This window comes from Lissotriton vulgaris, chromosome 4_1 (assembly GCF_964263255.1).
Source record: "Lissotriton vulgaris chromosome 4_1, aLisVul1.2, whole genome shotgun sequence".
NCBI classification, from domain to species: Eukaryota; Metazoa; Chordata; class Amphibia; order Caudata; family Salamandridae; genus Lissotriton; species Lissotriton vulgaris.
The window spans coordinates 730,179,647-730,192,965 of record NC_141691.1 but is presented as its reverse complement, the minus strand read 5'-3'; the positions used below and the strand labels follow the sequence as shown (position 1 = coordinate 730,192,965).

The 13,319-nt window shown below is 43.3% G+C and overlaps 1 protein-coding gene across 1 annotated transcript in view; it reads right to left on the bottom strand.

Annotated features, from left to right (window-relative positions):
* The window catches only part of F13A1 (coagulation factor XIII A chain), a 518,463-nt gene that overhangs the window by 153,871 nt on the left and 351,273 nt on the right, over window positions 1–13,319 (bottom strand). The gene's annotated exons all lie outside the window — the stretch shown is intronic.

The window sequence follows — 13,319 nt, the reverse complement described above, 5'->3', positions numbered from 1 at the left end:
CTTTAGTCACACTTCCATAAACCTGTAAGCCATCACTGAAACCAGTAGAAATAAAGTAATGTAGGAAGTACACATTTTTATCATGTTTCCCCCACTTCTTCAGCTCTCGTGCTCTGTTGTTTTCACCAGTAGAGCAGCAGATACCTTCTAACTAGGCATCAGGTACATATGCTTTGCTTTAAAAAGACAAACATTTTGACCAAAAGGATGTCATATTTGCAGCTCGTTATAGCTACTGTATTTGTGGTCAAAGGTATTGCACATTTGGACAAAGTTCAGTTATGAGTTGAAGAAGTGAAGTTAAAGTTGATCACACTCGCACATAATAGATGACATAAGTTTTTATGAGTGCATGGTACTTAAAGCAAGGCTTAAGAGACCATTTATACTGTAAAATAGTGACAAAAACTCTATTTTGCTAAGATAACATCTGATGGGAAAAATGTAAATCACATTCACACCATAAACGTGGGCCACTATGGGAAAAAAATAGAATGAACATATTTTCATTATCTACTCTGCTTAATCATGTTTTGAATGATTAAATATAGACTTTCTGCAGCTCTGCTGAAGTATTTAGCACAAGGGCATCTACTGTTGTGGCTCGCCTCCTGTTTTGCATTCAAATATCCTTGTGGGTTAAAGGGCGAGCACTTGGTATTACATGGATCTCCAGTTGCTCGAACAGGTAGACATCTCTTCTCCCTGAAACTAAAGGGTGGAAACATTTAAGACAGCCTTTGGGAGTGTGAAGTTACTACTGTTGTAGAAATCTTCCTATGGTAAAATATAGAGAAACATAGTAAAGTTTAGTAATCCCCCCAAAAAATATGCAAATGTTTTCATGAAAAGTTTTGATATAAAATGATTTTAAATATTTTCTTTCGGCCTAGGGAAAAAGTTACATGTTACAGCACATTAATTTAAATGTGTCTTAAATATGTAAGTTATTAAATCACATTAAAAGTAGAAATAATTTCTTTTAAAGTCATTTTATTTTTAAAAAAGCACAGCTAGAGTACATTTTTATTTTATATGTATTAAAATTAACTAACATGTATGTATAGAATGAATGTAAAATATTTTTTTTTAAGTTTAAACATTAAATTGAATTGTCAATTACCAAAAGTGTACTATTATATTGCATATTAACATAATTATTTATTGATTATACATACTTTTCAACATAAAATATTATATATGAGTCAAAAGTCAAAACAATTTTATTTAAATATCATCATTTACAATGGGATTCTATTTTAAGCGCCTGCCTCCATTATTTTCGAAGGGCGTGCATTGCAATACCCCTGAGTGACCATGTGTGCAGATGGACTTACTCCAAGGCTGAGCTGGAGAACATTTACTCTTATTTTGGGACTCTTTTGGCTGTCGTAACATGAGAAGTGTAGTTTGTAAATAGCAATGGGATTACTTTTTTTGTGGGCAGGTATCTGTCCCTCCCAAAACTCCACTTTATCCCTCCTGAAACCGCTTCCACATAAGTGTAAATAGTTTCAATTTTTTAGCTGCTTCCACCATTCTCTCCCACATTTACTATTAAAACGTTTTAGTGCAAAGAGATCAGTATAGGAAATATAGGCAATGTGGACGTCTCTGCCATTAGGTTTGTTTATAGCATTTTGTAGTGCATGAGTGGGGCTATTGTAGTACTTCATGTACTACAAAGAGCTGTTGGCGAATAGGCCTCAGCTTTTGTAGCCCATTACTGCATTAATCACCAACAATAGGCATTCTGGAATGTTGCTTTGTTTAATGATGTCGCTTGTGTTTTGAGATCTATTGTGACTTCATTCACAGGATGGTCCCTTTAAAGAACATCATGCCAAAGAAGGGTGAGAACAAAACCAACCAACTTATTCATTCATATTTATTCATATCTTCTGACACACACATGCTTAATATATGTCATCTTTTATAAGATGTCTGGTTCTCAAAAGTAGAGTCAGTCCTAAATTATAAAGAGCACATCTCGCCAAGATTTCCAACAGTACAATTTGGCCAGATTTTCAGGATAACCATCCAAAATTTTAAGAGGACCTTTCCATTTGAAAGAGGATCAGTATTTATCATTCTGAAAACCTGACAATTCAGTGGTTGGATGAACCATGACATAATTCCAGGCATTTTTGACTGTTAGAGCCATAAAATCACAAGAAGTCACTTTGAATTGCTCTAAATAATTGTCTTGCTTAAGAAAAGGATTTTTCTATAGCATTCTGTGAATATTGTAATTCCAGTGTAAATATATGAATGAATGTGTGAAGTCTGTGGTTGCATGAGAGGGTATGTTTAAATGAGTTATGATTGGAAAATGTATATAAGGTAATGTGTTGAAATGTATATTTTTTATGAGAATGTATAAGTTGTGTACAGAAGGTCTTGTAAATTGTGAAAATTGGTGAAATAATAACCAAAGCTATGAAGTAAAGAATGTTTGCAAAATAAAAAAAAGATTTAATCGAACATAAACATGAAAACAAAGCATATTGTTTAATTTGTATGTTTTGAGTTGATTGAGAGGTAACTCATAGTACAGTATTGGCAATTCTTTTTGTTTAATATATAATTCCAGGCAAGTCAAGGAATGGTGGGAAAAGATATTATATTAAGAACTGCATTTAAGGACTTTCAGCCTTGAGGGTCAATTTTGAGCTCAAAGCTGTAGGTGAAAAATTTTTTTGTTCTTGAGGGAGCCATGACCTAGAACCTCGGTTTAGGCATATTGTGCTATGGCTGCCTACACAGGTGATTGCAGCATGTATCGCACTTTAAGGGCTGATCACAGGTTGCCTGGTAACATTTGGGTGATAACGCTCACCTGGACTTAGCAGTAGTGTGAAGTATCACCACACTATTAATGTGTAATTCCAAGTTAATGAACCAGCAACATGCGTTTATAGTCTGTGGATAACACATTTCACATTAGATCAGACCCTTGCCGATGTTAGATGATTTATTTTTACTGGAACCCACTGTTGCCAGCACTTTTTGTGCCTATTATTTAAAATCTGTACTCACGTAATTCCATGTCTTAAAGGTGCATTAACGTAAGAAGAATTAATGAGTCACAGATTCAAAAGAGCAGTAGAGATTATCTGGCAAACCATTTTGGAGCCATCTCAGTAAGCACAGGCAACACCCCAATATGTAGCATTTTATAGAGAGGCTTCCAATGAGTATCACATGTATTCATAAAACAAAGGTAGTTCACAGGTGCCCAGGTCTGAGATCATGAGAAATGAAAGACAAGACCTTCGCACGTAATACAAATGTACCCTTTTTTGGCCGAGCAAAGTAATCAACACTTTCTCGTCTTGGGAGTCAAGAAGTGAAAGGCAGGCTCAAAACATCTTAGATGGCACTTCCTTTACACTTGTTTAGCATGAGCAAGGATAAGTGTCTGCATCGGTAAATTATGCAAAAGCAATAATTTGCAATTCAACTGCCACAGGAGGGTGGCATTTAAAAAACTCCCACCAATCATAAGTGCCACCAATCAGAACTCCCACCAATCAGAAGTGCCAGAAGTGTTCTTCATATGGCCATTTCTAGACCTTCTTTACAGTTTGATTATTCCAGAGCAATTTTATCTTCCAATAAACATTATTGGTTTAAAGAGATATCAAATAGAAAGTACATATTGTAAGAAGTCCATCTCTAGTATTCCAACATCCTGCAGCCCCCTTTAACAGCCACATAGCACACTTACTAATGCATATGCAGTGATTATAGTTAAACCCAATACAAGAGAATGCAAATGCAATACAATTCCTCAAGTGTAAGGTCTATGGGAGCCGTTAGTATGCCATGTGATCAGGAAAATCGGCCTCACCGAAAATACCATCACACAAGAGGAAAGGCATATTCAACAATAAATGTAATTCTCAAAGCCAATACACAACGATTGAACCCCCCACCACCTGCTTTCATGTAAGGCCTATACAACAAATAGAACAACAAAACATGTCACTTGGGGGCAGATGTATCAAACGATTTTTTTGTCGCAAACGCTGCGATTTGGTAAAAAGCAGCGTTTGCGACAAAACAATCGGAAAATGGAATGTATCATTTAACCCGTTCAGCGCGGCGCAAATTCCTGCGCTGTGCTGAACGTTCCATTGGGCCTATGGAACCATGACGGAACGGTTCCGTCATGAGCACAGGCCAACCGACGCTCATGATGGAACGGTTCCGTCATGAGCATGGAAGGGGTTAAAACGCATCGCAATATTAAGGAATCGCTAATTTTGCGATTCCTTAATATTGCGTAAGCATTTAAGGAATCGCATATTGCGGTTCCTTAAATGCTATGTAGGAAGCAATTAAATTTTGCGAATTTACACTAAGAAATCGCAAATTACCACCAACTTGTAGTTGGTGGTAATTTGAGAATTCTTTTACAAATGCACTTTTTGGCATTTGTAAAGATGCCATGTGGCGCTCATACATGCCCTTAGGGCATGTATGTGCGCCATATGCGCACACATGTTAATTTCAGGGGTGCAGCAGGGTGTCCTTAAGACACCCTTAAAATTATTCTCAATTTGCGATTAACAAATTGCGAATCGCAAATTGAGAATAACTTCCCATTCCTTCCTATGGGCCTCCTGGCCCATAGAAAGGAATGGGAAATTATTCCTTAATTGCAATTAGCAATTTGCTAATCACAATTACGGAATTTTAAGAAATCGCTAAAAAATAGCGAATTTTTATATACATACCATTTTGCAATTCTCAAATAGCGATTCTCAAAAAATCGCTATTTGCGAATCGCATATAGGTATTTTGATACATCTGCCCCTTGATCCTTAGTAGCCTGCGGGACTCTCAGCCTTTACCCATTATCATTTCCCCCTTGCACTCATACCTCTCAAAATTAGAGATGTTTAACAAGCAGTTTACCCTCTGATCTTGGTGTTCCTGTAAAGCAGACAACATAGTTGGCCAAGCTGTCAAGTTATCTTCAAGTTTGTCATCCCTTCGAACAAGACTCATCTGTCCATGCTCCACAGTTGTCCAATCACAAACATCCCTCAACCAGGCCATATAAGTGGAGGGCATCGGACTGAGCCAGCCTATGGCAATATACCTCTCCATCGGGACATCCCAGCCCGGGGCTTCATTAATATTGTCAAGAATTTCTTGCCAATAAGAGGCCATGGATGGGCAAATCCACACCATGTGTTGAAAGTCCACCGTTGGGGCTCCGCATCATGGACAGCCATCCGGGCAGGTATCATAAATAGCATGTAGTGTCTATAGAGTGAGGTAAGTCTGTTGCACAAAATTGTATTGCAGGAGCTTAAAGCGTGCATTAGAACTGACTGTCCATACTTACTCATGAGTGCTCACCCAGTCTTTATCCGGCAGGGGTTCCCCCAACAGGGTGTCTCACGGCACCAGGTTTTGGCAGGGCTCTGTGCACCTGTTAGATTGTAAAAAATTTTGCGAGTTTCTTACGTGCCAGATTGGTAGTGATCTAGTCTTCCAAGAAGAGTTCAGTGGATGGCCCTTCCACTCTCTCCAGGAACCTCACAAACTGCAGATTATTTCTGCAATATTTCCCCTCAGAGTCTTCCATCGGATCATCTAAACAGATTGCTTGTTTCTGTCGATGGCTGACAGTGTCGCGGAGAGCACCAACCTCCTTCTGCAGGGTGCTCACGTTTTATTTTGTGGTAGTCATGCACTCCGATACCCTATGCAAATTTGTCTGCAACAGATTAAAGTCAATAGTGGCAGAGTTAATCATATGGGACGCCGCTAACATATCTGCAAGAGAGGGAGCTACCGCTGCCTAATGTACTAGTGACTCCTCTCCTTCAGCCTGGGTCACTCTTTGGAGTTGGCTCTCCTGAGGAACTGGCTGTGCATAATTGAGTACTTTTTTACTCTGGGCCACCCTACTCCCCTTCTCCTTCACCATCATGGGGCTCGGTAGATCAGTGACCACAAGAGACCAACACCAGCCAGGGAGGACCCGTGCAACAAAGGGCACTACAGAATCTTGGCACAACACTGGAGTCCCAGAAGCACAAAGGACATGCAGCCCCCAATCTCAGGTCTTTTTGAACTGTCACATAGGCCCCTGAGCCGCAGGAAGGTGTGTCACAGCGATCCTCAGGAGGTCCAGTAGTACCACCATGGCCAACCACGCACGTACACATTTGCATGCAGGGGTGAGATACAATCAGCATACCCTTCTCATTGCAGCCTGCGAGTCACTTTCACTAAGCCCTGGGGCGGTCGCCCCAAAGACCCTGAGCTGGAATGGCACCGCCCACAGGACTCGGGGGAATCGGCAACCGGGTATAACCATTGTTGCTTGGGAGGGGGCACCTGTCTCGTGCCTACCCTCTCTCACACACAAGTCTCCTCACCTCCAAATGCTGTGCAGTTCGGGGCAACAGTCTCTCCCCCTCGGGCACACCTTCAGGGTCCCTTTCCAGGGGCCCAATTTGGTGGATCATAAAGTTCTTGCAAGCAGGGCTCCCCAATAAGCCACCTCTGCTGCTCAGATCAGGACGACCACACTCCCCTTGCGGTGCTCGTCTCCCTAGACACAGACCTCCACCTTGCTGCTCTCAAGGCAACACCACCAGCTGCTCCACTGCACCTCTAGAGCTCTCCCCGCATCAGTTGGGGCCTGCAGAGTCCGCACCATGCCCTTCAAGCAGGCCTCCTCACCTCAAATGGGGGTGTGGACACCACACTTGCACCATTAGCGACCTCGCCAGTCGGCCTCCCCATCTACTGTTCATGGACCGATGCAGGAAGTCTCCTTCCGCAGCCCTGCTTTGGTAGCCTCTCACAAGGACTTACCAGGGGGCCGCCGATGTCACTGTCTCCCCCTGCATAAGGACAAGCGCACCTCACCCACTTCTCCTGCCTCCTCGCTAGCAGGTCTTCCCACTGCTTCGGCTGTCCTGGGGAGCTGCCCGCCTCTCCAGCACCCCTCCAGGGACACTCCCCAGAGGCTCAAACCAGCCAAGGCTCCCAATCATCTTGTCGGATTCCGCCGGAGCCTCAACTTTGTCACTTATTGGGCCTGGTCGGCTCCCGGCAGGGAAATGGCACCGGCCCGCGTCGTCAGGGCCGCGTCCGCTCCCTCATCTCTGAGTAACCCAGAGCCTCAGCAGGGAGCTCAGGGCACACCCCAGCAAAGGGCTGGTGCAAAAGGAAGCTGTTTGAAAAAAGTCCCTTCAAAATTCTGCAGGATGCGGGCAGGATTGTGCCTATGGTAGCGGGTGCGCCAAGAGGAACGTCTACTTGGCCATCTTGCCTGACCACGCCCCCACTCCAGAGCAAATTATGTCTCTAGGTGCATTCACTTATTTTTTTCTCAATTACATGTAACAATCAGTAGAAAAGGGTCAATCCAGTCATGTGACATATATGTCAGGCATCAGGAGCGCAACTAGAGTCACATTTCAGGGGGGGCTGAGAAAAAATTTCGGGGGGGCTGATTCTTCAAGCAAAAGGCTGAGTGGAGCTGCAGGGGCTCTAAGCAGGGGGGGACTTCAAAGCCTCATTAACAATCAAAAGATCTTTAAAAGACCTGTGAGGTACTCGGTGCGCCTGTGTGTGTGCCCAGGAAGCTGTCTCAACCCAGACTGACACACACGACGGGGGGGCTGAAGCCCTTTGAGTCCAATGGGCGTTGCGCGCCTGCCAGGCATATAGTTAAATAAGAAAAGCACAGCCAGACTTTAGTTGGTTATAGAAAACACAGTGAGTGAGGGTCACTCTGCTGTCACACAGTCAGCACTAGAAAAATATGTTCTTCATTCGTTCTAGCCAGATACAATTTTTTAACTTTTACTTCAATGAATTTTAGCACCGTAATAGGTTAACTATTTCTTGCATATTACAAGAAGAGTAGGACAAAGGACAGTAAGTGACAAGCCACATTGTTGGACGTATAGCCCTTTCTGCAGGGCCATCCCCAAAGTTTGTGCGTTTACCATCCTGTTTTCTGAACCCATTCTGCTGGCCTTTATGACTTGGTGCACTTTACCACTGCTAACCAGTGCTAAAGTGTTTGTGCTATCTCCTCTAAGCATGGTAAAATTGACTACACCCAATTGGCTCATTTAATTTACTTGTAAGTCCCTGGTAAAGTGGTAACACATGTACCCAGGGCCTGTAAATTAAATGCTACTATTGAGACTGCAACACTTATTGTGTCACCCACTTAGATAGCCCTTTTAAATATGTCTCAGCCCTGCCATTGCAGCCTGTGTGTGCAGTTTTAAACTGACATTTCAACATTGCCCTAAACAGCCTATGGGGCAGGGCGCAGTGTGTTTTAAAGGTGTGACCTGTACTTTTAACACGTTTTACATGTCCAGGTAGTGAAAACCCTTACATTAGTTTTTCACTACTGTGAGGGCTACCTCTCCCACAGGATAACATGAGTTACCTTTTTACATCTAATAAGGGTTAGCTTTCAACTGAGAACAGGTGGGAATGTTGATGTTGGTGTCTAAAAGTTTTAATTTAAAAATCTCTTTAATGGAAATGTCGGATTTTAAGTCACAATTCCGAAAATGCCACTTTTAGAAAGTTTCAGCCTGTAAACTAGGTCACATGACTAGGTGTGAATGGCAGTTGGTCTTTCTGCATTACGCTCACACAGTGAGACAACGGGGGGATATGTGTTGGCAGGATTGGCCAACTGTCAGAATAAGGGGGAGGAACGGTCCCTACCACACTTGCACATCACAATGACTCTGACTCAGCACACTCACAAAGGGTTCACACATTCACAGTCTTTTGTGTCCCCCGACAAGCTAGGGCCAGGGCTGGGCGTAAGGAAATTCCAGACACCTCTCTAGAGGAAATTCTCTAGAAGCTTCTCCCACTTCAAAGTGAGCATCAGTGTAAGTAGTGGACCCTCAGACCTGGGCCAGTGGATAGTATAGAAGTAGGATACCCTGCTGCTTGATGCCTGCCATACTTGCTGAGACAGAACCTTCATCTCAGGCTGAAGAGTCTCCCACGTTCAGCTGTCTGACCTCCTTTAAGAGCTACAGGGACATAACAAGCTCTAGGGGGCTCCCTGGATCTGCCCAGCTTACCCACTGCCTGGTCCTGCAACTAGACCTGCCTGAGCCCTGCTTGGAGTGGGTTCCTGATCACCAAGAGGTGACCCTCAGGCCTTGAACCCTTGGTGTGGCATCAGTTCAACTCCTCCTGGAAGACAGAAAAAAATCCTGGCTTTTTGGGCTCTTCGCCTCTGCAAACAGGCATGTTCGTTTCAAGATCGGGCCGCCTATGCTGCCCGCCAACACTCTGGTGAACCCAACTCTTTCCACTACAGCGATCACCAGTGACGACTGGCAATGAAAAACCTGCAATTTGCGCTACAGCATTAGTATCTCCAGCAACGACTCTCCGTGATGCTCAGAGGGATCTTCGTGCTACAGTGACGACAGTCTGCGACACCCAGTCTGCTCTTTGTTCTTCGCTATAGCGACAACCATCAGCGACGCTCTCTCTGCTGAAAGCGACATTCTTCCATGTGAATGGAACTTTTCGTGCTGGACTTGAGGAGGCAACTTTTTCAGTAGGACTAACTTGGTTCCTGTGTCCGGCCTGTACTCCTTCGCGGTCAGCCTGAACTTGTGATCTTCACCCAGTTTCATACGATCAGAATATTGCAAGTGTGCATTTAGGCACTATACCTACCTTATATCTTTGACGTTGCATTTATCTGGTTCTATTAATTGGATTTTTGTCATTTTGGTTGTCAAATAATTTATTAAAATGTACTTTAATTGTTTTTTATTTGGTGTGGGATTGTATCTGTGCTGTGTATTCACTTTATTACTGTTTGTGTGCTGCATACATACTTTACACGTTGCCTTTAAATTAATCCTGACTGCTTTTGTGCCACGCTACCAGAGTGCTGAGCAAGGTTAATTTAGGGGTGTGTTCGTGTTTTACCTTCAGAATAATTTTGGTTGCTGCTTCATTAGGGTTTCACCCACCTCAACCAGTAACCCAATTTCCAGTATATGACCTGCTTCTGTTAAATAGCTGTGCAAAATGATTTGAGGTGCTTGCTTGGGGCATTGATCATTTTATACACATTGGTTCTTAATACAACCTGAACAACTTTGTTCTGGCATTCTTATTAAGTAGATTATTTTCAGAAAAAGGCCCATCTACATATGAAGGCACATTTTCGCAACCATACAAAAATGTACTTACAAACTGCATTTGCAAATGGACAATAGGAAAATATGCACACAAAATTAGATGAATGAACTAACAAAACTACGACCAATGTATAACTTCCAGAGTTAGAAAGTCAAAGACTTTAAAATTCCAAAAGCAACTTCTTAGACTAGACATGACTTCTGCATCTTTCCTACAGCAATTTATTGTTTTGTTTTGTGGAGAGGGATGTATTGGCTTAATGGTACACCATTGGTTTATACCTGTCTTCTTGAGCTGTACAGCACATCATTACGAGTGAACTTGGGGCATGTCAGAGCTGGAGAGTTTGGGAATGAATCTCTCTCCCAACTAGCACATGTGTCTCATAATAATCACTAGTGTCAGTTTAACACACTGGCCACCAGAACTAGATTTGGCACTCTACCTGTCGTACCGCCTTACATTCCCCATCCATGCTGCTCCTTACACTGCCCATTGTGCCAGATCTTTACTGTCCACCAAATCAAGTGCTTCATACTAGCTTGTGTAAGCTCCACACTGCCTTCTAGTGCCTGCTTTACACTGTCAACAAGACACTGAGTCTTACACCTACTTCTTAATACCTGTCAGAATCAACCACATATGGTCCCAACTTCTCACACAGCCCAAACGTACCTGCTTTTCAAACTAATCGCCATTGCCTGTATGTCATACAGATCGCTAGTGTCGCTAGTGCCTGATGCTCGTATTCTACACAACAGTGTTACCTATTAGTATACATTTCTTTCACAACCTACCAGTGTCTCTTCTGAAAATACTCTGCACCTCTGCTTGAAACTGACATACTGGATTGATATTAGATGCAACCAGAGCCTAAGACGGCCACCGTAGAAAACGCCCCACGCTGCTCACCAGCTAAGGCTTCCCACCAATGTTAGTTCCTCACACTGCTTACTGGTGTTAGGCCCTCACACTGTTCACCAGGACCATATTCTGACACTGATCACCAATTTGAACATCTCATAATTTTCACCATTGCTGCCTTCTCATACTGCCTTCCAGTGACAACGTTGTCCAGTGTTGAAAAGCACCAGCTGCTCAAACTGCCCACAAATGCACATTGCTCATACTGTCACTGCATCCTAGTCCCTCACACTGCCAACCAATTTAAGTTTCTCAATTATCCAACAACTGCCAACTTATGCTATTGTCCCCTTGTGGCAACTTCTCCAAGTTCCTCCATGTTAGATGCTACCACTGTAATCAAGAGCGTTCTCCCTACTCTTGCCTCTTGTGTCTATGAAACCTGACCTGGAAGCTGGTGGGGAAGGTAAGGTGCCTTAACCATTCATTATCTTTGTCTTTTCTCTGGGATGGCAGTCATCTTGTTGATGATAGATTTCTTTGTAAGCAAAAGCATATTCATATCCCTGCTCTTAATTTCCCTTTTCTCTGACATTATCCCCATTCCTCTTCTGCTCAAACGTTTACTTTATTCTTTCACTCTTGCTCAGTTGTTCTCTCTATCTCCCACTCCTTCTTCCACTCCTACACTCTTGCAAACTCAATGGAATTGGCACTAGCACCGCCCATGCCAAAGGGCCTAAAAGGCCCAATTTGTACTTTAAAACCTTCTTATGTGATTTCCTAAATTTTTGACTCAGAAAGCGTTTTTGCTCATCAAGTCGGCATCCTCGTTGTATGACTCTTCAATTTTCTCATTTCTTTTTTCTTCTCATTGTTATTGAGGTATCCCTCATCGAGTAACTTACTGATGTATCAATGGTGGTATACCCTCAGTATCTATCGAAATATTGACCAATTTCTAGGCCTCATTAGTTCAGTCAAATTCTGGATAAAGAAAGTAATCATTCACCTTCAAGAATATATGGAGGATAATTGTCCACTATGGAACCAGCCATGAGGGTTTAGGCCATGGTCGTCATTTAGGGGTCACCAGGGGTCGCAACTGCGACCTCTGACTTTCTCCTTGTGATCCCTGGCACTGCCTTTGCAACCCGTGGCCTTAGAGGTTGCGAAATCAGTGCTAGGGGCACAAAGGCAGCTTCACTTTTGGCAATTATGTATTACACTAATAGTGAATAATAATTTATTATTCACAATTAGTGTAATAAAGAATGAATTACAATTTGCTGGAATATGACCCTCCCTGGCAGCTGAGGTAAGCAAAAAACGATGTTAAATGTATGTTATATGCAAGCTTGCGGTAAGAGTGTGTTTATGCAAGAACAAGTGTTTGTCTGTGTAAATGTGTGTCTATGTTAGCTGCCCCCGTGCTAAGGACTCAGTGCCCTTTTTTCGGGTACTGAATCTGAATGCCAGATCGGTGGTGAAACACCATCAAGACATCCATGACCTTATTGAGGACGAAGCCCCTGACGTCTTTGCCATCACAGAAACCTGGCTTCAGGACGCGGATGTGGCCATCATCAATCTAGCTTGCCCTCCTGATTATTCTATGTATACTCTGAATAGATCGACGAGAGGTGGTGGCATAGCCCTTATAGTCAGGTCCTGTTTTGCCTGTAAGTGGAGTGGCCTTAACATCGCCGGCTGTGAAAGCGCCTCCTTTAAGATCTCAGTCAGCCCCCAGTTTACGTTCTCTGGGATGGTTGTCTACCGTCCTCCGGGTAGTGATGTAGTGTTCAGAAATACTTTTCCCGAAGCTGTTAGTACGTTAGCCATGGGATGTGCTAACTATTCCATCTTGGGCGATCTGAACCTACATTTTGATACCCCGACCAACCCAACGGTATGCAGTATCCTTGCTGACTTAGAGGCTCTCCAGCTCTCCCAGCAGGTATCCCAGTCCACCCATGAAGGGGGCCATATTTTGGACCCCTTCTTTACCAACTTGGCCGAGACTAAGATTATATCCATTTCCCCTCTAGGGTGGACAGATCATTCTCTGGTGACCATCCAATGCCCTTTACCTGAGACCCTCCCCACTCCTCCGGCTAGAAGGGTCTCTAGGCGGCATTGGAATAAACTTAGGTTGGACGACCTTCATCGCCTCCTAGCGGTAGAGCCGCTGGGTCCATTGAATGATGTGGAAACGGGCTATGATCACTTCTGCACTTGGATTTCCAGGGCCTTGGACTCTCTGATTCCTA